We start from the raw sequence: 18,716 nt of genomic DNA, 5'->3' as shown, positions 1-18,716 counted from the left end.
GAATTAAATGAAACAGAAATAGCTTCCAGCCTTGCTAAAATGGACTACACAGACCATGCAGAGAGAACAGCTGCTTGTTCTGTCATCTGGAGAAGCTCCAGCTCAGGTTGACAGACAAAAAACACAAAATCAAACACCTCAATGAACTGCATGCAGTGGATCCACAATATTTCACAATTTTTCATTGTTCAACATTATAGTTGAAGACAAAAGTTTACATACACTTTAAAAAAACAAGTATGTCATGCCAATCTAAGGTTTTTAATGATTTATGAACAAATGATTGAACAAATAAACAAATGACTGTTGCTCGAAAAGTGTTGCTCTTTATTGTGTTTATTGTTTTAGTCTAAAGGCAGGAATATCTGACGAAGGCATTACCTGAATTATTAATAATTGGCACACCAAAAAGTAAAGGCATTAGGTAAACATTTTTATATAAATATTTTGCACAGACCACATTTAAGAGTTAAACAACAGCATGAACACATCTGCATGGATGACTTTTTCAAACAAGCACAAAATCAGTCCAGGTTATAAATCCCACTATTCAAATCAAATGTAAAAACCACCCTAAGATGCCAACTTTGAAGGCAAAGCTACTTACTTCAGTTTAATGTTAAAAATAATGTCACAGAAATGTCAGTATTTTATTTAGGTTTTCCTTATGCTGTAATAGTGGCAATAGTGGTAGCTGTAGCCTTGTGGTTAAGGTACTGGACCAGTAATCAGAAGGTTGCCAGTTCAAGCCCCACCACTGCGAGGTTGCCACTGTTGGGCTCTTGAGCAAGGCCCTTAACCCTTAACCTCAATCGTCTGATGAATGCCGAAAATGTAATAAGAGTATACACTTCACATATGAAGCTGAAAACATTGAAACATTTTATGCAAAACAAAAATCATGGCATTCATGGCAAAAACAAAAGCATGGACTCCACTAAGACCCCTGAAGGTGTGCTGTGGTATCTGGCACCAAGATGTTAGCAGCAGATCCTTTAACTCCTGTAAGTTGAGGTGGGTCCTCCATGGGTCAGACTTGTTTGTTCAGCACATCCCACAGATGCTCGATTGGATTGAGATCTGGGGAATTTGAAGGCCAAGTCAACACCTCAAGGTCATTGTTGTGCTCGTCAAACCATTCCTGAACCATTTTTTGCTTTGTGGCAGGGTGCATTATCCTGCTCAAAGAGGCCACATCCATCAGGGTATACCATTTCCATGAAAGGGTGTACATGGTCTGCAACAATGCTTAGGTAGGTGGTACATGTCAAAGTAACATCCACATGGATGGCAGGACCCAAGGTTTCCCAGCAGAACATTGCCCAAAGCATCACACTGTCTCCATCGGCTTGCCTTCTTCCCATAGTGCATCCTGGTGCCATGTGTTTCCCAGGTAATCCATGTGATGTAAAAGAAAACGATTCATCAGACCAGGCCACCTTTTTCCATTGCTCCGTGATCCAGTTCCGATGCTCATGTGCCCATTGTTGCTTTCGGCGGTTGACGGGTCAGCATGGGCACCCTGACTGGTCTGCAGCTATGCAGCCCCATATGCATCAAACTGGGATGTGTATTCTGACACCTTTCTATCAGAACCATCATTAACTTCTTCAGCAATTTGAGCTACAGTAGCTTGTCTGTTGGATCGGACCACACGAGCCACACTGACCACTGCAGACCAGGAACACCCCACAAGAGCTGCAGGTTTAAAGATGCCCTGACCCAGCCGTCTAGTCATCACAATTTAGCCCTTGTCAAACTCGCTTAAATCTTTACGCTTGCCCCTTTTGCTTCTAACACATCAACTTTGAGGATAAAATGTTCACTATATATATATATACAGTATATATAGTGATATACAGGGGTTGGACAAAATAACTGAAACACCTGTCATTTTAGTGTGGGAGGTTTCATGGCTAAATTGGACCAGTCTGGTGGCCAATCTTCATTAATTGCACATTGCACCAGTAAGAGCAGAGTGTGAAGGTTCAATTAGCAGGGTAAGAGCACAGTTTTGCTCAAAATATTGCAATGCACACAACATTATGGGTGACATACCAGAGTTCAAAAGAGGACAAATTGTTGGTGCACGTCTTGCTGGCGCATCTGTGACCAAGACAGCAAGTCTTTGTGATGTATCAAGAGCCACGGTATCCAGGGTAATGTCAGCATACCACCAAGAAGGACAAACCACATCCAACAGGATTAACTGTGGACGCAAGAGGAAGCTGTCTGAAAGGGATGTATCCAAAAAACATAAAACCACGGCTGCCCAAATCACGGCAGAATTAAGTGTGCACCTCAACTCTCCTGTTTCCACCAGAACTGTCCGTCGGGAGCTCCACAGGGTCAATATACACGGCCGGGCTGCTATAGCCAAACCTTTGGTCACTCGTGCCAATGCCAAACGTCGGTTTCAATGGTGCAAGGAGCGCAAATCTTGGGCTGTGGACAATGTGAAACATGTATTGTTCTCTGATGAGTCCACCTTTACTGTTTTCCCCACATCCGGGAGAGTTACGGTGTGGAGAAGCCCCAAAGAAGCGTACCACCCAGACTGTTGCATGCCCAGAGTGAAGCATGGGGGTGGATCAGTGATGGTTTGGGCTGCCATATCATGGCATTCCCTTGGCCCAATACTTGTGCTAGATGGACGCGTCACTGCCAAGGACTACCGAACCATTCTGGAGGACCATGTGCATCCAATGGCGTTGCCGTGTATCAGGATGACAATGCACCAATACACACAGCAAGACTGGTGAAAGATTGGTTTGATGAACATGAAAGTGAAGTTGAACATCTCCCATGGCCTGCACAGTCACCAGATCTAAATATTATTGAGCCACTTTGGGGTGTTTTGGAGAAGCGAGTCAGGAAACGTTTTCCTCCACCAGCATCACGTAGTGACCTGGCCACTATCCTGCAAGAAGAATGGCTTAAAATCCCTCTGACCACTGTGCAGGACTTGTATATGTCATTTCCAAGACGAATTGATGCTGTATTGGCCGCAAAAGGAGGCCCTACACCATACTAATAAATTATTGTGGTCTAAAACCAGGTGTTTCAGTTATTTTGTCCAACCCCTGTATATATATATATATTTATATATATATATATATATATATACATATATATATATATATATATATACTAGGGCTGTCAAACGATAAAAAATTTTAATCGTGATTAATCTCAGAATTTCATATAGTTAATCGCGATTAATCGCATTTTTTAAAAAAAGAATAAAACAAGGATTTTTAGGTGAAATGTTACAATTAAAATGGTGAACACATTTTATGCTAAATGTACTTATGTTAAAAACTGCTGGGACAAGAGAAAACTGTAAGGGAGTTTAATTCACTCACATACTAGGCAGTAATACTATCCAGCAGAGACCCTTGACTTTGTATAAATGTCAGATTGTAGGTTAGAATTTCTCCATCAGCAAACATTGTAGATCAGCGGTGCTTTAGGTGGGATAAGGCGTAGTTATTGTAACAGACTTTTCTGTGGTTGTATCGTGACAATGGTTTGATGGACGTTTCTACACGAAGTGAGTGTGTTTTGACCCTTCCATAGTTCATGGAATAGCATGCTTGGCTAGCGTGCTTGACTCTAGCTGTCCGCTATTCGGTACCGTAACAGAAGGAGTTAATAAAGTATTATGCTCCCGACAACTTGTGAATATACCGTGTATTTATTTCTTTATTAAGCGAGTGCATCACTACGACGCTCGGTTACATTATGTTAACAAACCGCAAATGAAAAACGATGGCAAGCCTCAACATGAACTACGGATGACTCGCAGGGCCAAATAGAATTTGCGTTAACGGCACTTTTTTTTTTAATCGAGTTAAATTGAGATTGCGTTAATGCGTTATTATCGCGTTAACTTCGACAGCCCTAATATAAACATTTACATTTTTGGCTTTTAGCAGACGCTTTTATCCAGAGCAACTTAGTTATGACGGTCTACAGTCTAAGCAACTGAGGGTTAAGGACCCAAGAGTGGCAACCTGGCAGTGGCGGGGTTTGAACCGGCAACCTTCTGATTACTGGTCCAGTACCTTAACTGGTCCAGTACCTTAACCACTACGCTACAACTACTATACACAGTATAATTTTTATTATTTTATTTGCAACACATTCCAAGAAAAGTTGGGACGGAGGCAATTAAGGGCTAATGACGTCAACAGGTGATTATAATATTGATTTTGAACGTAAGCAATATCCTGGAAATGCTTTAAGGAGCAAAGATGGACAGAGGATCTCCAGTTTGTCAACAAATGTGTAAGAAGATGTTCCTCAAAAAAGATTGAAAGGGATTTGTATATTTCTCTCTGTATAGTAAATAATTAAATGATTCAAGGACTTTGTGTTGTAGTGCCTCACACTCTTGCCCTTTGTGCACTGAAATTACTACAAAGTTACATTCATAAATGGCACTTCAAACTTTACTGTGCAAAAAAGAATGTTAACCATGTCCAAAGACAGCATTGGGTTCTCTGGGATCAAAGGCATCTGGGATGGACCATGACACAGTGCAAATGTAAACATACAGACTAGTATCAACAGTCCAACATCCAGGGACTGTGGGGTTGTGCCAGTGCTTTTGGCAAAGGTAAATTGCAGAAAAGTACATTGAGATTTTAAAGCAACATATGCTGTTTTTAGGATTTTTCATATCACTTCATATTTGTCATGAATGCCTATGCACAATGACCACATGCTGCACAATTTGCAATAGCATGGCTGCAGAAGAAGAGTGTACAGATACTGTACTGGCCTGCCTACAGACCTGGCATGTCCCCTGGTGTTGTGAGAAGGAGTGACAAAGAGGTAAAGGCTTTACAGTGTCAACTTGTTTTGAAATGGGTTGCAGGCATAAAATGCAGGAATAAATGTAAATTAACAAATGAAATGAATATACAAATATGATGGCCGGCAAGAAAGAGGGGTACTGTCCTCAGGATCGAGAAATTTCAGTCATTCTATTGTTAAAGTGAGAAATCTTTAACAGTATCAACATTTTTGGAAGATTACAAATATTCCCTATATTTTCTTAATATTTGTAAAGATTCATTGCATATTATGCAAAGATAAATTTTATTTTCTGTAGTTATTCCCTCTTCTCTTGTACTCACTTATTTATATTTGACCAATAGAAAAGAGATTTATTTTATCACCCTCCCAATTCAGAAAGTCTGTAGCCCTGTTCCTACCATTTCTATGTGGCCCCTCCCTTCTTACATCCTACTTTACTTCCCCCATCTTTCAACCACCCACTGCTTTTTATATTCCATTTAAATTTCAATCCTTCATTGCACTGGCCTCGCCTCTCCCCATCTCCCTCTTCTCCATCACTAGATTGCATTTTTGCACATGTCTACACGAACATGACTTAAATTTTGTATCGATTCTTTCCTCTTCTTTGCTTTCTATCTTCTTTTAACTCCTATTCAGTTACAATAAGCTGTGCCATACTAAAACATCTGCCTTCTCTGAGAGGTTAAACGTATCCAGTCTCTGGATAACCTGCATTTCAGAAATATGGTCAATATTAGAATTCTACACAGCTGGCCCAGAAATAATCAACAAAAACGCACAGAAACACCAAGGAACACCTCTCGTTCATATTTATGATGATATGATATATTTATATGATATGATAATTGTATTAATAGTGGAGAAAATTGCTATACAATGTTTACCCTACAAAAGTTTTGTAAGATGTTTCTTCAGATTTTTCTTTAACACACTAAAGGCTCACCATTATGCTGGACATTAACACTGTCCATTCAGTATTTAATCTTGACAATTATTCAGTGTTACATTAACATTCTGATTCTGAAACATTCTTATAATTAAATTTTTTTCTTCAAGTTTACCCCAGATTTTCTTTCATACAATATTGTCTAATACACCTCATTGACTGCTATGCACCACAGTAATTTGATTAATTTATTCAAAACCTTCCTCCAGTTATCACTAGTCCACTGCGGTCTAGACAAGCTCCTTCGCCATAATTTTTTTTGCTTACTTAGCAACGGCTGTCTTGTTGCCACTAGACCTCTCAAACCTGCAGCTTAAAGTCTTTTCCTCAAAGTTTAAACCAAACATTTTTATTTCTGCCAGTTTTAGGCAGCTTAAACAGTTTTAAGTACAGCTTTTCATGCAAACTGTTGACTCTCAGTTTCTTAGTTCCTTCTGAAGGTGTAGGAAGTTGTACTCAATGACAGTGTATGGTTTTCTTTTTTATTTCTCAACAGGATATACATATGCTTTTAAGTAATCAGGAAATTTGGGACATCAACTTTCAGAGCTTAATTTGCTTCCATTGCTGTAGAACAGCTAAAAGTTGACTTGTTAGCTGATACATGAAATTGACATTGTTTTTCCGTTTTTGGTAATGTAACCATAACTGATTATCCCAAATTCGGACAACAATACTACATTTATTCTGATTAAACTTATTAAATAAAATGTATTTAATTAATTAAAATTAAAAAGCTGCATTGCAAACATCAAATTGTTTGTCTGAACACTAACACTGTGTAGTGTAATAATTTGACATAATGAGTAAGGTAATACTAAGTAATATGTAAGGTTTTTCCAATTTATTTTACTGAGAATATGATGATCTTACCATGATGTCTGTTTTTAATTTCATATCAACAAAAATCATATTCTTTTTGTAGGACCATATAAACACTATGGTTGGTTAAATATTTGCTCCAATTTTATATACCCTATATAGCTAATGTTATGTGGACACCCAGTCTAATCCTGAGTTTTGGCATTTGCCACATTCATTGCAAAAAGCTGTATAAAATCAACTAAATCACATAAACTGTATGCATCCAATTTTGTCATGACCGTTTGGGAAGCCCTGACAACTTCATATATAGCCAATGGTATGTGGACACCCCTCCTAATCATGAATTTTGATGTTTGCTACATTCATTGCTAGAAGCTGTATAATGTCAATAATATCAAACAAATCAAATAAACTGTATGCTTAAAAAAAATTTTGCAACAGTTTGAGGAAGCCCTGACAACTCCATATGAACACTTAAGATGAATTGAGCCCAACCTTTGTCCAACATCAGTGCCTAACCTTACAAGTGCTGGTTTAAATAAATGAGCACACATTTCCAGACACATTTTAAGATATTATTCTCAAGGAGTGAAGGCTGTTACAGCCACAAAGAATCAAGCAACTACATATTAACACATGAGTTTGGATTGAGATATCCAACAAGCTTGTGGGTAGCACTGTTGCCTCACAGCAAGAAGGTCCTGGGTTCAATCCCCAGGTGGGGTGGTCCGGGTCCTTTCTGTGTGGAGTTTGCATGTTCTCCCCGTGTCCGCGTGGGTTTCCTCCGGGTGCTCCGGTTTCCTCCCACAATCCAAAGACATGCAAGTGAGGTGAATTGAAGATACTAAATTGTCCATGACTGTGTTTGATATAACCTTGTGAACTGATGAATCTTGTGTAATGAGTAACTACCGTTCCTGTCATGAATGTAACCAAAGTGTAAAACATGACGTTAAAATCCTAATAAACAAACAAACAAACAATCCAACAAGCTTATGGTCAGGTGTCCACCTACTTTTGGCTATAAAGTGAATGACACTGACTGGAATGCATATCTAGCTCTACATCTCTATTATCCAGCAGGACAGAGGTAGATTGGCTGCTTATTTTTCACAAACAACAGTCAACAATCTGTAACAGCTCTTCAGGGAGAAATCCTGCTCAAAACAGCACTTGGTTAATAAATCGCCATTTATCCCCTCTGGGCTCTGACCAAAAGACATATGTATAGGGTCAAATTTCAATTGAAATAAATCATAACTTCTCAGCTGACCAAACACACCTTTAATGTGCTCTGACTGGAATCTCTGGAATAAAGTAAATACTTAACAGATTTGCAAAGCACTTCTAGTCAAAGTAAATTTAAAGAAGTTAATAAAAGCAGCAGAAATGTAGTAATAATGATAACTGTTAAAACATTAACTTCAGTCTTATATGAGTTTGTACCATCCATTATTAGGTAGGACATAGTTTTGACACAGTTATTAATAAATAATAAAATAATAATAAAAAATAAAAAAATGTATTTGACAGTAATGACCTGTCATGACGTGTTTAAAGTATAATAATTGCCAATGTTATTATAGAGGTTCTAGTGCAGTGAAGGAATACAAAAAGCAGAGTGTGATCCTTCCTACATGTTAGTCAAAAAATAAATAACTACATAAATAAACTACTACAATTATAAAACAACACATGTATAAACTGATACATTTAATACTAATAAAACTGATGAATAATAGGCCATACAACCTCCTTATAAACTACTACAGAGATCTGTGTCTGTGAGGAAATAATGCAATACAACCCTATTGCAGGGTTTGTCAAACCCTGGGTCGCGAGTTGAAAAAAAATGGGTCGCAGAGAGAAATTATAATAATTAAATAAACTTGTACATTATTTTCTGTGTGTTATGAATCAAGCTGCTTTTTTTTATCTGTACTTTTTTGCACTTGTAAGTAAACACATAAAAAAAACTAAGTACAGCACATCTTTGTGTAAAATAAGCAGCATCAACAATACAAACATTTACTGCTACAAGCGCAACATCGTCACTGTTCCAGTCACTCACAAGCAACTTAGCTCATTAAGGCTGTTAAGAGATGATAATTTATCCAAATAACTGTCCCTGGCATCCTGGCTAAGTATGTCTCGGAATTATATTCTGTCATTGCTTTCAATACATCGCTTTTTATTCTCCAGCTTTCTTAGCAACTAAAGTAATGCAAGCGTCTTTGCTGCTGTATCGCTGACTAAAACAATACCTCCACGATTGGCGTCTTGGTGACATCACAGGCACTAAACACACATGACTGACAAAGAACCTATAGAGAGAGTAAGATGCGTTGTGTTGCTTGGGTCGTGTAAAAAACTCGCAGACAAAATTTGGGTCGCTTGAAAAAAGTTTGAAAAACCCAGGCCTACTGTACACACGCAAGAGTTAAATCCATCTGTGTATTCGTTCCTCTTAGCTCCTCCTAGGGGGCAATAACCCAAAAGCAGAGCTTCAGTGTTACTGCTATTACTGCTACACTGTTAAATACACGGTTAGAACAAATGAATTAATCTAATGCAAATGACTTATTGCACTTTATCCTTTTTCAATAGTACTACAGCAGCTAATCTGCAAATACTGCATAAAATCATATAGGTATTATAAGGATCGATAAAAGCGGTTAGTATAAGCCCCTGTTTATTTTTATTAGGTTTGTTAACTGGTGCATTGACCATGATTAAGCATGGGTTCAGGGTTCAGCTCCAGTTCATTGTGACTTTACTTCTACAAAACATAATCTGAGCCGATGTCAAATGGCATGTGAGGCACTTGCTAGTTATGCGTTTTTATATTTTCCCTAGTAAAGTCAATGCATTTTTGCTATAGCTACTAATCTTTCACATTTTCACAATTCTTTATCATAAATATAGTAGGGAGAGTGTGATGAGTAGATTTAGAATCATACTTTAAAATATGTTTAAAACATATGGTTAGTGACATTTCTCAGACAGCCATAACATTAAGACAGTTGAGCCAGAAGACCATATATTGGAGGGGCACTACTGTATATTTTGTTGTCTATTTGAGTCACACTTCTAAGCTTTTAGTTAATGTTGCACATCCTGAACTTGTGTTGTATACATTAGTTTTATTCTTGTCCTATATTCTTTTGGCTATAGGTCAACAAAGGTTCAAAGCGGCTTATCTTACCCCAATGTCCCTTATATTTCCGACTGCATGTTAGCATTGTCATGTTCTTTCTATTGTAATATAGAGCTTTGTCAGTTCTTACGTAGGTTGTTTTTGATTCCCAGCCATATTTGACTATTATTGGCATCTTTGGACCTTTAACTTGCAATTTGTTTGTTTGTTTGTTTATTGGGATTTGAATGTCATGTTTTACACTTTGGTTAAATTCATGACAGGAACGGTAGTTAATCATTACACAAGGTTCTTCAGTTTACAAGGTTATATTGAAGACAGTCCTGGACTATTTTGTATCTCCAATTCACCTCACTTGCATGTTTTTGGACTGTGGGAGGAAACCGGAGCTCTCGGAGGAAACACAAGCAGACACGGGGAGAGCATGCAAACTCCACACAGAAAGGACCCGGACCTGGGGATCAAACCCAGGACCTACTTTCTGTAAGGCGAGAGTGCTACCCACCGAGCCACTGTGCCGTCCCTTAACTTGCAATTTTCTAACATGTTACAAAGGTTTTTTTAGACTGGCTAAATACACCTGAAAGTTTTTAAAATAAGCCACCCAAAAATACATTAAAAATAAATAATAATAAAAAAGACCGATCAGGTGGCGCAGCGGTAAAAACACACGCTGGAACCAGAGCTGGGATCTTGAATACATTGTATCGACTCTCAGCTCTGCCTGCCGGCTAGGCTGAGCAACCACATGAACAACGATTGGCCTGTTGTTCAGATATGGGTGGGATTAAGCCGGATGGGGTTGCTCTCTCATAACTAATGCAATTAGTTATTGATTGATTGCCGCCTGCACAGAGATGAGAAAAGAGTGCTCTCAGGGTGTGTCTCTCCATACACAGTGCTGAGCTGCACTGCACTCATCAAAGTGTAGGTGATAAGATGCATACGGCATGCTGCCCACGTGTCGGAGGGGGCGTGGGTTAGCTTTGTTCTCCTCAATCAGAGCAGGGATCAGCATTGGTGGAGTGGAAGCATGACGCAATCGGGCAATTGGACGCGCTAAAAGGGAGAAAAAAATTTATAAAATAATAAATGAATAATAAATAAATAAATAAAAAACTTAGGTATGAATCCCTAGAAGTAAGACTTTTGCACAAAGTTTGTAATTCTAGAGGCCAAAACACCAAAAAAATTTTATATTTCTAATTCAAAATCAATCTGCGACCAGTAAACTAAATTTAGACCACATTATTTTCCATGTAAATGGAAATGAGTTTGTGTTCTCCTCAACAATTTATTACTAGTAAAACGATGTATATACCAATAGCTTACACTTTTATCGATCTCCCACACACTTTATCGTGTGTCTGGCATGGTTAGATTTGGCATGTGTCTAAGATTTTTGTTTCTCCAACTAAAATATGTGATAATTACTCTTGAATACTAATAAATACATTTTCTTGCATTAATAATTTCAGTTGTTTGGGATATTTAAAAGTCACATTTAATATTTAAATGTGCACTAGCTAATATTTAATTTTAACATTTTCAAATTAAAAATGTGTTCAGAGAGCAACCACCCAATACTAACCAAAACAGCATTTAATCAAAACAGCTTGTGAGCTTGGAAAAACACCGACTAGTATATTATGTGAAGAAACAATATGGCCAGATAAAGGAGTAGCTCATTCATCACAAGATGTTCAGGACTAAACTGTTTCTCCTTGGCTGTCTGCAGGGTATGCAGTGTCGGCTAATTTACGAGGCACCAGAACATTAGTGAAATGAGAACACCGAGCGTCAGGATCTTGAGGGTAATGGCGATCAGGAACAGGAAATTACTGGGAACCATCAATGTGCCCCTGAATAAGCTTAAGGGAATTCCATGGTAAAATTCAAAGCCCTATTCAGAGGGCACTTCTCTTTTTCAATATCAATGATGTTTTTTCACACCAAACCAGTCAAACCATCTGTTACATGCAATGTAGTGGTTTTTTTTGTTACACAGATTGCTTGGTTAGATGAACGTGTAACCATGAAGTGAGGTGACGTCGAGGACTCCCACCCACCAATCAGCTCAGAGAAGGCGCGGCTTAAAATTTAAAAAACCTGATGAGAAGGATTGATGGAGGAGGAAAAGCATGGAGAAAGGATATTGTTAAAAAGGAAATTGTTAACACCATCTTATCATCTTGGCTCATTAACCTCTGTTATTAATTGAGCGTTTTTTGCCAAACAATAAATAATAACTACTATAGTCAGTATATGACTGCTGTTTTGTGTTTATTGTGTCTTTGTGGACAGGTCAGCAGGTGCACACCTATCCATTAGACCACCTATGTACAATTCCTTTGTCTAGATACAGTGTATCACAAAAGTGAGTACACCCCTCACATTTCTGCAAATATTTTATTATATCTTTTCATCTGACAACACTATAGAAATAAAACTTGGATATAACTTAGAGTAGTCAGTGTACAACTTGTATAGCAGTGTAGATTTACTGTCTTCTGAAAATAACTCAACACACAGCCATTAATGTCTAAATGGCTGGCAACATAAGTGAGTACACCCCACAGTCAACATGTCCAAATTGTGCCCAAAGTGTCAATATTTTGTGTGACCACCATTATTATCCAGCACTGCCTTAACCCTCCTGGGCATGGAATTCACCAGAGCTGCACAGGTTGCTACTGGAATCCTCTTCCACTCCTCCATGATGACATCACGGAGCTGGTGGATGTTAGACACCTTGAACTCCTCCACCTTCCACTTGAGGATGCGCCACAGGTGCTCAATTGGGTTTAGTCCATCACCTTTACCTTCAGCTTCCTCAGCAAGGCAGTTGTCATCTTGGAGGTTGTGTTTGGGGTCGTTATCCTGTTGGAAAACTGCCATGAGGCCCAGTTTTCGAAGGGAGGGGATCATGCTCTGTTTCAGAATGTCACAGTACATGTTGGAATTCATATTTCCCTCAATGAACTGCAGCTCCCCAGTGCCAGAAACACTCATGCAGCCCAAGACCATGATGCTACCACCACCATGCTTGACTGTAGGCAAGATACAGTTGTCTTGGTACTTCTCACCAGGGCGCCGCCACACATGCTGGACACCATCTGAGCCAAACAAGTTTATCTTGGTCTCGTCAGACCACAGGGCATTCCAGTAATCCTGTTCTTGGACTGCTTGTCTTCAGCAAACTGTTTGCGGGCTTTCTTGTGCGTCAGCTTCCTTCTGGGATGACGACCATGTACTCACTTATGTTGCCAGCTATTTAGACATTAATGGCTGTGTGTTGAGTTATTTTCAGAAGACAGTAAATCTACACTGCTATACAAGCTGTACACTGACTACTCTAAGTTATATCCAAGTTTCATGTCTATAGTGTTGTCCCATGAAAATATATAATGAAATATTTGCAGAAATGTGAGGGGTGTACTCACTTTTGTGATACACTGTACATCAGGGAAGGGGTGTGCTCCAACCAATCTATTTTTGCTTTTTCTTTTGAAGAATAATAGTGTAGTTAGCCTTTTGGTTCTATGTGTTTTGCTTGTTTTGTTTTTGTGTAACATGTTTTGTTGTGTTTTTTTTAGCACTGCCCATGGTCTTGTTTCTTTTGTGTTAATATCGAAATCTGTAAATATTGTACATAGGTGGTTTTCTTTTCCTTGTATGTAAATAAAATAATTTGTTGTAAACAGAAAGGGTTTGCAGTGGGTTAGGCTTAAACACCTGAACTTAATATTTAGCATGGGTGTCTACCAGTGGCGGCTGCTGGTCTTTCAAAGAGGGAAAGCTCATTGTCGGCTTACATCATAAAATTTGTCAATTTATTTATACATAAATTCTGCTCTCCGTTCCTTTTCAAGAAAATGGCCTGAAATGGGTTGCAGTTTGTCTTTCGACTTCACTCGCAAAATCCGCGATGGGACTGAAGCTCCCAGTGATTAAGTGACTAATGATTAAGTGTATTGCTTTGGCAATACGAATGTCCTTATTTGTCATGCCAATAAAGCTTCTTTTGAGTTTGAGAAGTGACAGTGTAGAGCTCAAACTAGCTGGCAATCAAAACGGGATTCAGCCTTTCGACTGATCCTCCAATCATCTTGCAGAAGCTCAGCGTCCAGACCCGCCCACAGCTCCATTCACCCCCAGAGAAGCTCAGCGTCCGGGGGCTGAACAAAATCGTGGCATTTATCCAATCACCGGCAAGTTTCGAAGCAATGAAAAAAACCGTTTCATGCAGCCCCATTGAAGTGAAGAGACGCTCAGCTTCTACGGGCGAATGCATTGACGCTCCGGGAATGTATGAGAAGTTAACAAAATCGAGTTGATTTGTGATAAGTAGCTGGTTCTGAACGAACTCGTCTTCGAGATGAACGTGTTCTAACGCATTTGTAGACAATGAAATGTTAACACAACTGTACATATTTGACCATTTAATTTTTGACATTTAAGGGGAAGCTGAGCTTCCCTTGCCGTCTTGGAGAAATCGCCACTGGTGTCTACATACTTTTTGCCATATAGTGTTTAAAAGTATAGCAGAGTTGTGTTGTGATTAGTACTGTTATTACTTGAAGATCCTAACAATGATGTGAAACATTTATTTATTTATTTATTAGGATTTTAACGTCATGTTTTACACACTTTGGTTACATTTATAACAGAAATGATAGTTACTAGTTACACAAGATTCATCAGTTCACAAGTTTAATGGCAAACACACAGTCATGGACAATTTTGTATCTCCAATTCACTTCACTTGCATGTCTTTGGACTGTGGGAGGAAACCGGAGCTCCTGGAGGAAACCCATGCAGACACGGGGAGAACATGCAAACTCCACACAGAAAGGACCTGGACCACCTCACCTGGGGATCGACCCAAGGACCTTCTTGATGTGAGGCGACAGTGCTACCCACTGAGCCACCCATGTGAAACATAATTAGGTAAAATGCTACAAATCTGAAGGTACACATGTGCTGGTGAAAAAGTAAATTGGCAGTACATTACACAAACTGGCACTAATGCTGAGTATAGAGTTCTGGGTAAACCGTTTAAGCATAACAGCAGTTTACTGTTTTGTGTACGTGATGTTGCCATACCATGGGGTAAAACATAAAATTAGAACACATTTAGACTGCCAGTACTGTGGGACACAGCACAATAGCTTGCAGCAAAAATAGAGCAGACAGGAGTGGGATTAAAATAAGACTGGAGGAATTGTTCAAAAATAATAAAGTAAAATAACAAGCCTCTTCTTTTACTCTACTTTTTTATGTTAGGTAACAAAAAGACACCTTACTTTGTTTAACATTTATAGAATATAAGCCCCTCATAGAAATCTAATTACATTCTTACCCATCTAGCAGCAGGTACTTCTAAACAAGAGATGTCCTTAATTGTGCTATAAGCATTGGTAGGTAACTCTTATTCATTTATTAATCAGCCCCCATGCATTCTTTTATAAATGTCAATTGATTATCTTAACAAAGTGGAAAGAATTCTTTATAGTAACTCTAGTATTTTTTTTTCTTTTTCATGTAGGTTTTAGCATGTGACCTTTTAAATTAGCACACTTTTTACTTTATTTATTAAGAATTTCAAAAACAAATTACATTACTTTTCTACATAGTTACCCCCTGATGCATTTTTCCCAGCGTCGTACCAACTTTTTATTACATCAGCAAAAAATGTTTTTGGTTGAGCGCGTAGCCACTGGCCACTGATGCACCGCTGCTTTTACATCATCATCACCTGAAAATCTTCTTCCTCTTAAAGCTTTTTTAAGTAGTCCAAAAAGGTGGAAATCAGATGGCACTAAATCCAGACTATAAGCTCTCTCTCGGTCTCTCAGACACAACCAATTACTACTTTTTGTATAATAAATTCATCGTACAATGCATTGGGTGACATCTTAAAAAAATTACCTAGACACCTACAAGGCGCATCATGATAACCTTCAATATACTCAGTAATTTGAACAGTTCCTATTAATTGCTGGTTAATTCAAGGTAAAACGGATTAAATGGACTTCGAAGTTCTGTAAGGCAACAGAACAAAAGGGAAAGGAAAGGAAGTAAAAAGAAGGTATTCTTCTTTTTACTTCCTTTCCTGAGTATTCTTAAGGACTAGTCATCGCAGGAGATGTTGAAACAAAAATATCTAGTCCATCAGCCTGATTTTGTTGTCCTCCAGGTTTGGCAGTCATTCTTCTTTCCCAGGCAGAATTAGTGACAGTGCCAGAGGTGAAACTCAGGTCTTTTGGAAAGATGCCTGGCTCTGGCTGAGCTACATGAGCATAAATGGTTTATGCTGTTGGCTCTAGCTGGGTTTTACTGAAGTTGAATGATATCCATGATTTGGATTTGCATCTTAAGGTAATGCTTTAATAAAACCTTGCAGGTAAGACTGATGTGATAGATGATTTAATAACTCTTGTAGATGCATTCTAGTTTTTTTCCCTTTTTTAATTTACTTTATTTTTATTTTTTATACATTTACTTATTTGTATTATCCTTGCAATGTGTCTAAAACTCAATTTAAGTCCACCTTTTGCAATTTGAATATACTGGACACACCTGGGTCTATAAGGGCCCACAATTTACACTGCAATATCAGGACAAAAACCAAGCCATGAAGTCCAGGGAACTGAACACCTGCCATCAAATAGTTGCAAGGAGTAGATCAGGGCAAGAATATAAAACAAAAGATGCTTAAACAATTCTAGATTTAGCTGTTTAGCCAAATTGGCATAATGTATGCAGGCCTGTATGGCAAGAGTGGCCACTGTTGAGTAAAAGGAATATATAGATGGCTAAACAGCATGTAAAGGATTCGATTCGAGCAACATGAAGATTTTTTGGTCTGATGAAAAGAATATCAAACTTTTTAGACAGAACAGCAAGCACTGTCTGGTAAGTACACAGGCACTGCACATCACTTGGCTAATACTATTCACACAGTAAAGCATGGTGTCAGCAGCATCAAGTTATGTTGTTGCTTTTCAGCAAAAGAGAGATATGAAGAAGCCAAATAAATAAACATCCTCAGACTGCAACCTCAGACTGAAACAACAGTTTACCTTTCAACAGTCAAAGCTAAAAAAAGCCCAGTCCTAAATCCCAACGAACAAGTGTGCAGAGATGTGATGATGGCAGTTCACATACACTAACTATCCAATCTGGCAGGACTTCAAAGGATCTACCAAAAAGGTGGCTTTCACATGAGAAGGGTGGCGCACTTCATTCACTGCAAGGCTAAGCACATTTTGCCTTTTACCTCAACATTTAAGCCTTTTACACGATCTGCTGCTTTTTGCTGGCTGTGCAACTAAGAGCTAAGCTTAAAGTAATAAACACTATGGACATTATTGACTGACAGTATTGCCAGTATTCACATGCAGTTTTTTATAGAATATATTTTAGTTTAAAACAAGAAAGCTCTGGCAATGGCTGTGATTTGGAGATGTGAAGAGAAACCCAGCAAAACAAACAAAATCTAATGATTTTAAAGAACAATGAAGTCACCACAAGTAATTCCAGAAAGAGGAAATTTGCTATCTAAAATGCAAACCTGGTGTCCCTACTTCACATATAAATGGAACAGAGAATCAGTTTCTCTTTGCCATGTTTCTCCTTATGTGCTTTGCCTCTGTCTACATCATGTAAACATTTTGTCCCACTGGTAGCGCATTGAAAAGGTAAGTGACAAATGGAATCAAAGTTTAATCAGATTGAGGGCAGTGACAAGCAGTAAAAAAACAACCATCAAAGGGGCAAATCTGTGTGGTGCATGATACCCAAGGTAATGCAGCATCAAGGTAGGTGCCTTCCTTTCTCCATAAGAAAACAATGGCACAGTCAGAGAAAAAACGGTTTCGCTGCATATCATGTAAATGCAGTCTAAGACTTTACCCCATGAAGCAAAAAGGCAGGAGGTCAGTGTTTGTGTCAACATTCTATACTTGAGCGGATCATGTCATATCTAAAAACCATATCTAATATCATATATCTAAAAACCAGAGAGTTATGGAGTGAAATACGATGCCTATAATAAATCAACAAACCCTTTCAAATACTTTTTACAGTCTTCCCCAAAAAATTAAAAACTGGCCTCACAGTTATTGAAAAAAGTTCTGAAGATCAAGAAACTACAAGCACAAATAAGAAAACATTTGGAACAGCATAAATAAATGCTAATAAAAAAAAAAAACAATGATACATTTTTTATTTTTTTATTTCATTAGGAACCCAAAATATTCCATGTTTTCTGTAGTTAACTTCTTTTTATTTTTTATACCTCCATTCCTGCATTTCAGGCCTCCTGCATTTCAGGCCTGCAACATTTTCAAAAAAAAGTTGGGACAGGGCAATTTAGGGCTAGTAATGAGGTAAAAAAAATAAAATAAATAATGGTGTAATTTCAAACAGGTGATGTCAACAGGTGATTTTAATCATGATTTGGTACAAAAGCATTATCCACAAAAGGCTGAGTTTTTGAGAAGCAAAAGTGGGCAGAGGATCTCCAGTTTGTTAGATAATTATTAAAAAGTAAAAAAAAAAGATTGGACAGGATTTGAATATTTCTCCCTCCACAGTGCATAATATTATTAAATGATTTAAGGAATATGGAACAACTTCAGTGCATAGAGGGTAAGGACGCAAGCCTAAGCTGAAGACCTGTGGTCTCTGATCTTTCAGACAATACTGCATCAAGAACCATCATTCACCAATAGCTGATATAACCATATGGGCAACTTTGGCAAACCTTTGTCTAACACTACAATTAGATTCACAAATGCCACTTAAACCTGGCATTTGTCAAGAAGCCTTCTGTTAAGCATGTCCAGAAGCGGCCTAAAGTTCTCTGGGCTCAAAGGCATCTGGGATGGACCATCACACAGTGGAAACCTGTATTGTGGTCAAACGAATCAGTATTTTATATAATTTTTTGACAGA

At 38.3% G+C, this 18,716-nt stretch overlaps 1 long non-coding RNA gene across 2 annotated transcripts in view; it reads left to right on the top strand.

Moving 5' to 3' along the window:
- The window catches only part of LOC134317005 (uncharacterized), a 48,064-nt gene extending 36,048 nt beyond the window's left edge, over positions 1 to 12,016 (top strand). For both annotated transcript variants that reach the window (XR_010013158.1, XR_010013157.1), the window contains 2 exons: positions 11,494 to 11,643; positions 11,764 to 12,016. This is a non-coding gene — a long non-coding RNA (uncharacterized LOC134317005). The remainder of the gene's footprint in view (positions 1 to 11,493; positions 11,644 to 11,763) is intronic.
- Positions 12,017 to 18,716: the final 6,700 nt, after the last annotated feature.

Source organism: Trichomycterus rosablanca, chromosome 6, assembly GCF_030014385.1.
Source record: "Trichomycterus rosablanca isolate fTriRos1 chromosome 6, fTriRos1.hap1, whole genome shotgun sequence".
Lineage (NCBI taxonomy): Eukaryota > Metazoa > Chordata > Actinopteri > Siluriformes > Trichomycteridae > Trichomycterus > Trichomycterus rosablanca.
Note: the sequence above shows the minus strand (reverse complement) of the source record. Positions and strands in the feature narration are given on the sequence as shown.